This window comes from Triticum urartu, chromosome 7A, assembly GCF_056163025.1.
Source record: "Triticum urartu cultivar PI428250 chromosome 7A, HENAU_Tu73, whole genome shotgun sequence".
Lineage (NCBI taxonomy): Eukaryota > Viridiplantae > Streptophyta > Magnoliopsida > Poales > Poaceae > Triticum > Triticum urartu.
In genome coordinates this window covers 423,215,251-423,226,157 of record NC_141879.1, presented here as the reverse complement: position 1 = coordinate 423,226,157, position 10,907 = coordinate 423,215,251, and the positions used below count along the sequence as shown (strand labels likewise).

Below are 10,907 nucleotides of genomic sequence, written 5' to 3'. Positions count from 1 at the left end.
AATATATAGAGTTGGAGTTGAGGTCGGAGGAGCTCCAGGGGGCCCACGAGGTAGGGGGGCGCGCCCGGGGGGCAGGCGTGCCCCCCACCCTCGTGGCTAGGGTGTGGGCCCCCCTGGTCTTGATCTTTTGCTAGTATTTTTTATTATTTCCAAAAATACGCTCCGTGGAGTTTCAGGTCATTCCGAGAACTTTTGTTTCTGCACATAAATAACACCATGGCAATTCTGCTGAAAACAGCGTCAGTCCGGGTTAGTTCCATTCAAATCAAGCAAGTTAGAGTCCAAAACAAGGGCAAAAGTGTTTGGAAAAGTAGATACGATGGAGACGTATCAGATGGCACGTTGGTGCATTTTACAAATACTACAAACCAAATGGGCGTGTAGAAGTGTTCAAAACTGCATGTAGGCACTAACACGTTCTCTTCTTTTGCAGTGCATATTAGGCCCAGTGGAAGATGTTTATAACGACAATCACATCGAATGCCTGGATCTGCATCTCTCAAATATTACTTTGAACTCCTACTAAGGGACCCCACCGGAGATTACACTCGCCAGGTTCTTTCTTGCCAGAGCAAAGGGGCTGAGGGTACTGAGGTTGAACACGCATTTAATTAGGAAAGATCAATGGTATGATTATCAGAGCCGGCAGGTACTGCGGAATGGAAGTGCCTCCAAAAATGCCAAACTTCGTATTGGAAGAGCATATGGCAAAGCAATTGGAAGTTATTGTATCAAACCCATACATGACTTGTCAGCGACTGATCCCTTTTCAGAAATGACGTAGCTTGCAATGTTTGAATTTGGGCGATGTAATCTTTGAATTTGAACCTTGCAATATTTATGGTATTTGTTATATTGAACCGTTTATGTTCTCTTGTCTCAACGCAAACACTTCATCCGGGTGAACCGCATGCCGTACATCGCACACACCTTGATCTGTCTGACCATTTCTTTTGTGTTGCCTAATAACAAACAGTTCATTCGAGTGAACTGTATGTTGTACATCTGATACGTCTCCGTCGTATCTATAATTTTTGATTGTTCCATGCCAATATTATACAACTTTCATATATTTTGGCAACTTTTTATACTATTTTTGGAACTAACATATTGATCCAGTGCCCAGTGCTAGTTCCTGTTTGTTGCATGTTTTTTGTTTCGCAGACAATCCATATCAAACAGATTCCAAACTAGAAAAAAACTGACGGAGAATTTTTTTTGGAATATATGTGATTTTTGGGAAGAAGAATCAACGCGAGACGATTCCTGAGGGGGCCACGAGGCAGGGGGCACGCCCAGGGGGTCAGGCGCGCCCTGGGCCCTCGTGGCCACCCCGTAAGGCGGTTGGTGCCCCTCTTTCGCCGCAAGAAAGCCAATATCTGGATAGAAATCGTGTTAAAATTTCAGCCCAATCAGAGTGACGGATCTCAGGGAATATAAGAAACAGTGAAAGGCCAGAATCTGAAACACAGAAACCGAGAGAGACAGAGAGGCAAATCCAATATTGGACGGGCTCTCACCCCTCCGCCGCTATGGAGGCCATTGACCAGAGGGGAAACCCTTCTCCCATCTACAGAGAAGGTCAAGGAAGAATAAGAAGAAGGGGGGCTCTCTCCCCCTCTCTCCCGGTGGCGCCGGAACGCCGCCGGGGCCATCATCGTGTGACGGCGATTACACCAATACCTCCGTCATCTTCACCAACATCTTCATCACCTTCCCCCATCTATCTACAACTGTCCACTCTCCCACAACCCGTTGTACCCTCTACTTGAACATGGTGCTTTATGCTTCATATTATTATCCAATGATGTGTTGCCATCCTATGATGTCTAAGTAGATTTTCGTTGTCCTATCGGTAATTGGTGAATTGCTATGACTGGTTTAAATTTCTTGTGGTTATGTTGCTGTCCTTTGGTGCCCATCCTATGAGCGCGCGCGTGGATCACACCATAAGGTTAGTTGTATGTTGATAGGACTATGTATTGGAGGGCAAGAGTGACAGAAGCTTCAACCTAGCGTAGAAATTGATGCATACAGGATTGAAGGGGGGCCAATATATCTTAATGCTATGGTTGGGTTTTACCTTAATGAACGTTAGTAGTTGCAGATGCTTGCTAATAGTTCCAATCATAAGTGCATAGAATTTCAAGTCAGGGATGACATGCTAGCAGTGGCCTCTCCCACATAAAATTGCTATCGGTCTAGTAAAGTAGTTAATTGCTTAGGGACAATTTCGCAAATCCTACCACCACTTTTCCACACTCGCTATACTAAATTTAGTGCTTCTTTACCTAAAACAACCGTAGTTTTTATTTACGTGCTCTTTATATTCTTGCAACCTATCCCGTTACACCTACAAAGTACTTCTAGTTTTATACTTGTTCTAGGTAAAGCGAACGTCAAGTGTGCGTAGAGTTGTATCGGTGGTCGATAAAACTTGAGGGAATATTTGTTCTACCTTTAGCTCCTCGTTGGGTTTGACACTCTTACTTATCGAAAGAGGCTACAATTGATCCCCTATACTTGTGGGTTATCAAGACCTTTTTCTGGCGCCATTGCCGGGGAGTTATAGCGTGGGGTGAATATTCTCATGTGTGCTTGTTTGATTTATCACTAAGTGGATTTTATTTGTTGTTATAAGTTGTTCTCTATCTTTAGTTATGGATATGGACATGAAATAGCAAAAAAAAAGGTTTACTTGCTACTCATGGAGGTGGGGAACCTCCTAAAACCCTCGATGCTCATTATGTGAAAGATATCATGTACTACTTTGATAATCCTAAGAAAACCACATTCAACTTTATAATGGGAGTAACATTGGATCAACGTGAATACTTTAGGGATTATCGCTTGACTCAAAAAGGGAACTATTATGGGATCAAATCTATATGTTGCATTGGTATGCTCGGCAACTATGCTTGAGATATGATTATACTTGTTGCTCTAGGATGAGGGCTCCACACCTTCCCTTTTCATGAAATTTTAATGATAATGAAACCTTAGCTTCTTATGCTAATTTAAGACAATACAGAGGCTAGCCAACTCGCTTGGAGAATGCTCCCTCGATCAGTTCCTTCGCTGGCCGTTCGATGAGGGTTGACCAAGTCTTTTTTCGCGTCTTGCCCGTCCGATCGTCGCTAGAATTCATCCCTATGGTTTTTACCGAGCGGTGGGTCGTGGCCAGGGATGACGTGTGGGCCTGGCGCTATATCCACTTGGATCGAAATGGCTGGGTGCTGCTTCCTTTGGTGTGCGGGCGCGGGGCAGCCGCTTGTGCCGCGCCGCATGTGTGCGAGAAACCCGTGTCACTGCGCTGTGTATTCTTGTGTTACCCTCTCGCTGGCTGGTGCTACAGGTGCAAGTGGGCCTCGCTGACGCATGGCCCCACACGTCAGCTTCCTGGTGTCTTTTACCCATGTGCGCATTGCCCGTTTCGCCTGCTGACCTCATGATTCGGCCGGCCCGGCGCATGGAGAGTGGGCGAGCAGAGTGGGTGAGCGGCCTCGTCTCGCTCATCTCGTCGAACGGCAGCGCCATGCCGCGTCGTTTCCGGGTTGTACTGCCGCTTTTTTTATCCCCAGGTCGTCGATCACCATCTTCCGCGCCATCGTTGGTCGCTGCTGCTTGGGTCCCGCGTTCGCTGGTCCCGCGCGTCAAAGGGGGCTAGAGTGCTTGCGTGCGTTTGCTTTGACCCATCGTCCATCTGTGCGCGGCTGGGCGGGATGGGTGGTGGCTCTGCTCGGGTTGGTGGTTCGGCTGGATTCGCTCGGGCGTTCGTGTGCTCTACCGCGTGCTGCTGACTGTGGGACAGGCGCTGGGATAGGGCCACTGGTCCGTTGCTCGTTGGTTTATTACTATACGTATACTTGCGCGTGGCCTCGCTGGTGGCCTGTTACTGTTCCCTATGCGTGGGCGGGGCCAATGGACGTGTGTGCGGTGCATCGTGGGCCCGCGTGACCGGCGTGTGCGTCGGTGGTGCGCATTCTGGCGGGTGCCCTCTGTGGGGTCGTTGCAGCCTATGACAGTGGGCTCTGGAACCCCTGGGCCCGGCAGGCAGGCCGCGTGTCGATGCATGTGTGGTGGGTTCCAATGTGCCTCTGTGAGGATTGCCCCTGCCATCGCGGTGGCCGGGGGGCTTTTCTCTCCGGTTTTCCCCTCTCCTCCTTCTATCCCTCATTTCCTCCATGCCGCTTCGTTCACTCGCTTGCATCCATGCTTCCACGTTGCCGCGTCCTCTCCTATTCGCCTGCCTTCATCCAGTTCGGCCAGCTTACGTTGCGGTTCTCGCCATGGCCGTGCGTTCCTCCATGGGTGGTGTTGGTTGAGGTTCATCCTCTTATTCTTTACCTATTCGTCTCTAACGTTCCTTCTCCTGTTTAATGACCTTCTTTGCTTGTCTTTGCTCCATTGGTGCGCAGTTTGCTGCCGATTTTCCCGTTGGCTCTTGCATGGGAGCGTGCGCCATTACGTTCTTGGTGTCCAGGTTAGTGCTTGCCTCTTCTACCTCTATGTGGACATAGGACTTTGAGGTGTTTGTTGAAATGGTTGGGTGCTTCTCGATAGGATGGTTGCCTGCTACCGTGTCCTCTGCTTTGCCATTTCGCGTTCCATTATTTGTGCATGTGCGTGCTTCATGCTATTCGTTGACGGCTAATATGAGTATAGTTTGTGTTTTAGGTTGTTTTGAGGTTGGTTGGCTTTTTTTCCACGTTCGCTTGCTGGCTGCTCTTCCGGTTGTGCTTCGTCATTCTGGTAATGTGCTTCTCTTTTGCATGTTTGTCTCTATTTCTGGATTGTTGAGAGATGCATTGCTTAGTGATAGCCCGAAAGATTAGCTCTGAGAAGATGTCGTACTTAGTCCGTTTTGTTTGGTTGCTGCCTCTGAAGTGGCCCTAAAGGTTTATACTTCTTGTGTTTGTTACTTTGCTTTGAAAAACACGGTGGTTGAGGTTGATTGATGGTCCTTCGCTTCCTGCATGTCTATAGTTTGATTGCTCAGTGATTAAATGCTGCTATAGATATAGTGGATGGTGTTTTGGCATGCTAAGTGATATTGTTTACTTTGGTTAAAAGAAGAATTCTTCTGGTGCCATTGTGTGGCTCTGCACTTGTTTAGTATCTTTGATGGAATATATATGTGCTCTGTGACTTGCTGTGTTCTAGTGGTTCTGTCTGCATTTATTTTGTAGGTTGGAAAAGCTGATCTGTTTCTGAATTTGTGACATGCTTCTGCTCCTCAAGGTTTGCTCTCCTTTTCCATTGCATGTCCGTTACCTGTGGGTTCAGATGTATTTACTTGTCTGTGCATGTTATCATGGTTGTTGATGTACTGATAATCTCGCTATTCCGGATCTCCTCCAGGGGTCGTGTTATTTTTCAGTTTTTTTATAATTTTGTTGCGTGTGAGCAGGATGTCTACTCTTATTTCAACTGTTATACCCATTTTGGAAGCCGTGGTGGCTTGGTGTTCTTTGCCGGCGCTTTTGTATCTGTGTGAGGTCACGGAGGATGGGTCCGTTCTTGCTGGGGTAGAACTAGAGCTTCCAGGGGATAGTTCTGCTCCGGTTCCGTGACGAGAATTTTTTTGGAGCTCAGCCTGGTGTGGTTTTGTCCATGCTTATGAACAGGCTGCCCTCTAGGCCATAAGTTTTTGCAGCGTCTGTATGGGTTTGTGGTTCGAGACTATAATTATGGCTGTATGATGGCCTATAGGAGCTCCCTTCGTTCTTCCATAACGGTTGCAGTCTCTGCCATTCGGCGTGTTGGTCACTTGGAGAGAGAGCTATTGTGCTTGCGCCGTACGTATGCGGAGACGGAGATAAATCCAGATGTTGGCCCTGTTCTGGTCCAGTTTGACTGGGGTCTACTGTGCTCTCAGATGCTTTCCTCTGTTCAATCTCGTTAGCTATCTTTTCTTGGCTTCTTATTTGGGCCTGTGTGCCTGCTTTGTACTGAATTCGTTCATTCCTCTGATGCAATAAAGTCCTTGGGCTTTCTATATGGCTCTTACAGTGTCTTCTTTCTGCGTTTTGCAAGACTGAAAAGAATAGTCTTCTTCTTCTTCTTCTTCTTCAGATTCAATGCTCTTCCCATGTGCCCAAATAATAAATATGTTACTTGTTTATTGATTCTTCCTCGGCTGGGTCTCTGGTCTTTGGACTGCCCCCTTCTCTTATAGAGAAAAAACTAGCACGGGCTTTAGAGGACCCTGTTCCTTTTGGGCTTCTGGTTCTTCACGGGCTTTTGGGAAGGTATTTCACGAACTCTAGAGAATCTTGTTTGTTTGAGCTTATAGTTTCCCATGGGCTCTTGGAAAGGTGTTTCGTGGACTTGCTCTCTCTCTCTATTGTTTTTTTCCTGCTCGGATTTATTTGATGGCCTTTTCCTTCTGCCTATGTATTTTAAAAAAGGCTTATAGTTTACTTTTGGGATGCCTCTCCCTTTAATTTTAAAAAAATTAGTTCCATGGCCTTTATAGAGCCTTGTCTTTTGAATTCTCTTCATGGGTCTAGGTGTATGCCTTGTTGCGGTTTAATGCGCCTGATTAGATTGCCTTTCTTTGTGTTACGTTCCTCTTACAGTGTGTTATGGTTGTTCTATTCTTCATGTCATTCCTGTGAGTCATGTCTCAGTGTCGTTCTGTTCGTCGTAAGGCCAGTTCAAGCACCAGTCAACCACCTCCACGCCGTGTTGTTCGACGAAGGCTGTCTTTTTGTGACTCGCCGTTGCCCTACATATCCTCAGGCCTTCCTAAAATAAAATGTATGGGGTGCCCTTTTAAAATAGGCCCTTTTCCTTTATGGGTGTGCCTCCTGCACTATCTCAATCCCTCTTCGTACCTGTGACACGCCCTTTGTTTTTTTAGATGATGGTTTCTTCCTCGTTCTTAGTCCAGAAATTATGTCCCGTAATAGAAAGAGATGCAGGGTGGTTGTTGATAGACTTGGGGGAAAGGGGCCTGCCATTGGATCACCCTTAAGTGCTGACTGGGTTGGATTCATGGCTGAGGAGTCTGAGATGCTGAAAGGTATGCTAAGTGCCGATATCCCTAGAAACTATTGTATGATGCATTGCTGACTTACCATTTTTACTGAGTCAAGATAAATTTGCAGCTGGGTACCGAAAGAGATATTTCTACGATGGCCCAGACTACAAATGTACCAACTGTGGTGCAGTCTTCTGGTTCGAGGAGAGGGTGAGATCGGAATCCACTATTACGCTAAGGCGTGTGGTTTACAACAAATGTTGCAAGGGTGGTAAGGTGTATATTACACATTTTAAAAAGCCACCCTTGTTTCTCTCCGAGTTGCTGAGATACAATGGTCCCTCACGTAGCAGAGAGTTTATAAAAAAAATCGTCAGTACAACTGCCTCTTTGCATTTACTTCCATGGGAACTACCGTTGATCGTTCTGTAAATGATGGTAATGGACCAAATATATACAAAATAAATGGGCAGGTTTGTCATCAAATGGGATCTCTTATGCCTAAGGAAGGAAATACCCCTAAGTATGCCGAACACTATATATATGATACCCGGAATGAGGTGCAAAACAGGATTCAGGCTTTAGAAAAGGGTGAAAAGAGTGATGGTGGTTTAGATGAATCTATTGTTGAAGGCTTGATGCATATGCTTGATACACACAATTCTTATGTCAAAATGTTTAGATCAGCTAGAGAAATACTAGCAGCCAATAAGCATTCTGAGATAGCCATTCGTTTATTTTCCCCTAGAGAATCTGATGGCCCACAGTTTAGCCTTCCTACAACTGATGAGCCAGCGTCTTTAATGTTTGGTGAGTTCACGGTGGAGGCTTCTTGTCGTGACATAATAATACATGGTAGAGATGACAATCTACAGCAAATATCTTCTTTGCAAACTTCATATATGCCTTTGCAGTATCCTCTTCTCTTCCCCTTTGAAGAATGTGGGTTTCAGCTTGGGCTTAAATATATTGGTTCAGACCCTTTAGATACTAGCAAAAGAACCAGGCTCACTATGCATGACTATTATTCCTATTGTCTCCACTATAGACCAGAGCAGCATAATCCATACCTTTGTTGTGGTTTGCTTTCCTCACAGGCCATTGTAGATGCACGCGCTTGCAGAGACGAGTGGAGGCTGCATTTCATCATGAAGGCTAATAATGATCTTAGAGCAGAGAACTTGCAAGGAGTCATTGATGTTGTTGGAAAAGGGCAGACAGATGCAAGTTCTGTTGGCAAGAAAAACATACTTCCATCCTCTTTTACCGGTGGCCGGCGTTATATGATTGAGAACTTCCAGGACGCAGTAGCCATTTCACGTATCTTTGGCACACCAGACCTTTTCACCACCTTTACCTGTAATCCCAAGTGGCCTGAGATAACATAAGCCCTATGTTCTGAGCCTGGCCAGATGCCTTCAGACAGGGCGGATCTTCCGATCAGAGTTTATCACATGAGGCTCAATGACTATATTCATGATATTAAGAGTGGGGAGGCCTTTGGTCCTGTCGTAGCGGGTAAAACATGCTTTACGATTCCTCTCATCTCTTTTCTTCTGTTCTTTTCCACCTCAGCTCGTGATTGTTTTTTATCCCTTTGTTCACGGTACTGCACACTGTGGAGTTCCAGAAAAGAGGGCTTCCTCATGCCCATATACTGATCTGGCTTGATAGAAAAAAACGGGAGGTTAGTCCTACTTTTAATTGACTCTTTTATATCAGCTTCCATCCCTGATCCTGTTGCGGATCCTCTTGGATACGTTCTTGTTTCTGAACACATGATGCATGGCCCTCGCGGGGAAGATGGTGTTAAATGTCCTTGCATGAAAGATGGATTGTGTTCAAAAAAATTTCCTAAGTCATTTCAGCTTGAGACCTCTCTAGATGATAGTGGATTCCCTATGTATAGTCGCCCAGACAACGACCGTTTTATAGTTAAAAAAGGTCAGGATTGATAATAGGCATGTTTTTCCTTATAATCTGCTCATACTAAAAAAATACCAAGCGCATATTAACGTTGAGTGGTGCAATAAAACCCACGTCATCAAGTATCATTATAAGTATGTTACAAAGGGTCCTGATTTTTCAAAAACTTTGTTTGATAGCATCAAAAACCAGCTTGGTATTGAGATTGATGAGATCATGGAATATAGACAATGCCATTACATATGTGATAAAGATGGTTGCTGGAGGATATATGGCTTTGATATACACAGTAAGATGCCTTCTGTTGAACGATTGCCTGTTCATTTATTAAATAAACACATGGTGTGTTTCAATGTTAAAGCAAACCTAAAGTCAGTTGCTGATGATGCGTGGCTACAGAGAACAATGTTAACCGAGTGGTTTGTAGCTAATAGATGCCATGCAAATGCTAGGTCTCTTACTTATTGTGACTTCACAACCAAATGGACTTGGCTAGCAAGAAAAAAACAATGGATTCCTAAGACCTCGAGCTATAGGATTGGTAGAATTTATTCTATTCACCCTACAACTAGAGAACTTTTCTATCTTAGAATGCTCCTGATGGTTGTCAAAGCTTCCATGTCTTATATGGATGTTAGAACTTATAATTGGATTGTGTATGAGACCTTTAAGGAGGCATGTGCTGCTAGGGGCTTTCTTGGAGATGATGTTGAATGGTATAGTGCATTTGATGAGGCTTTGACCTGGGGTATGGGAGATCAGCTGCACAGGCTTTTTGTTACAATCCTTGTCCATTGTGGTGTTAATGATGAAAATGCTTTCTTCGAAAAATATTGGTCACACTTAGCTGAGGATATTAAGTACAATATCAAGCGCTCTTTTCGTGATGATAATCATGTTGTACCTCCTGATGAGCCGAGAAACATCTTGCTTGATAAGCTGATAGTTCTATTTAGTAAAAATGGTTCTAATATTCTAGACCACAGGCTGCCATTAAAGACTACATATGATGATAACTTTGATGACAATGACATGATAACTGATGAACTATCTATTGATCCTAAAAGTGAAGTACTAAAGGCAGAAACCATGTACAACCAATTAAATCCAGATCAACTCCTAGCTTATAAGAATATTATTGATAGAGTTGTGTGTGGAAAACCTGGCTTTTTCTTTATTTCTGGATATGGTGGAACTGGGAAAACTTTTCTCTGGAGTTCCATAATTGCTTATCTTAGAGGTAAAGAATGGATTTTTCTCACAATTGCATCTTCTGGGGTTGCAGCACTTCTTTTGCTTAGAGGTAGGACTGCTCATTCTAGGTTTAAAATACCAATCAGTCTAGATGACAATGGAACATGTGATATAAAAATATCTAGCAAATTAGCAGAGATGATCGAATCAACCTCCCTAATAATATGGGATGAGGCTTTAATGACGCATCGTAGATGTTTTAAGGCTTTGGATCGTAGCTTATGTGATATTCTGTCTGCCGACGATCCTTCTATAGCTGACATGCCTTTTGATGGTAAGGTTATGGTTCTGGGTGGTGATTTGAGATAGATTTTACCAGTCATTGAGGGTGGGACTCGCTCACAGGTTATAAATGCTGCTATAACAAATTCACCTCTACGACGTTTTATAGAGGTTCTACATCTTAACATAAACATGTGTTTGGCTGTGCAAACAACATATCCTGTTTTACAAGATGAGATAGCTTATTTTGCTGGTTGGATCTTGAGTATTGGTGATGGTACAACGCCTTGTGTTACCAGACAAGGGGAGTGTGAGCCAAGTTGGGTAACAATTCCTGATGATATGTTGATCCATTCCGAGGATAATAGAATAGGCGCTATTGTTAATGTTGTATACACAAGCTTTGCTAAAAACGGTTCTAATTGAAAGTACTTGTGCCAAAGGGTTATCTTAACAACAACAAATGATCTAGCTCAAGAAGTTAATGACCATGTGCTAGCCTTAATGCCTTCTGCTAAGA

General features: G+C 44.4%; 1 pseudogene; it reads left to right on the top strand.

Annotated features, from left to right (window-relative positions):
• The first annotated feature begins 7,389 nt into the window (after nt 1-7,389).
• On the top strand, nt 7,390-10,474 carry LOC147959819 (uncharacterized; annotated as a pseudogene).
• Nucleotides 10,475-10,907: the final 433 nt, after the last annotated feature.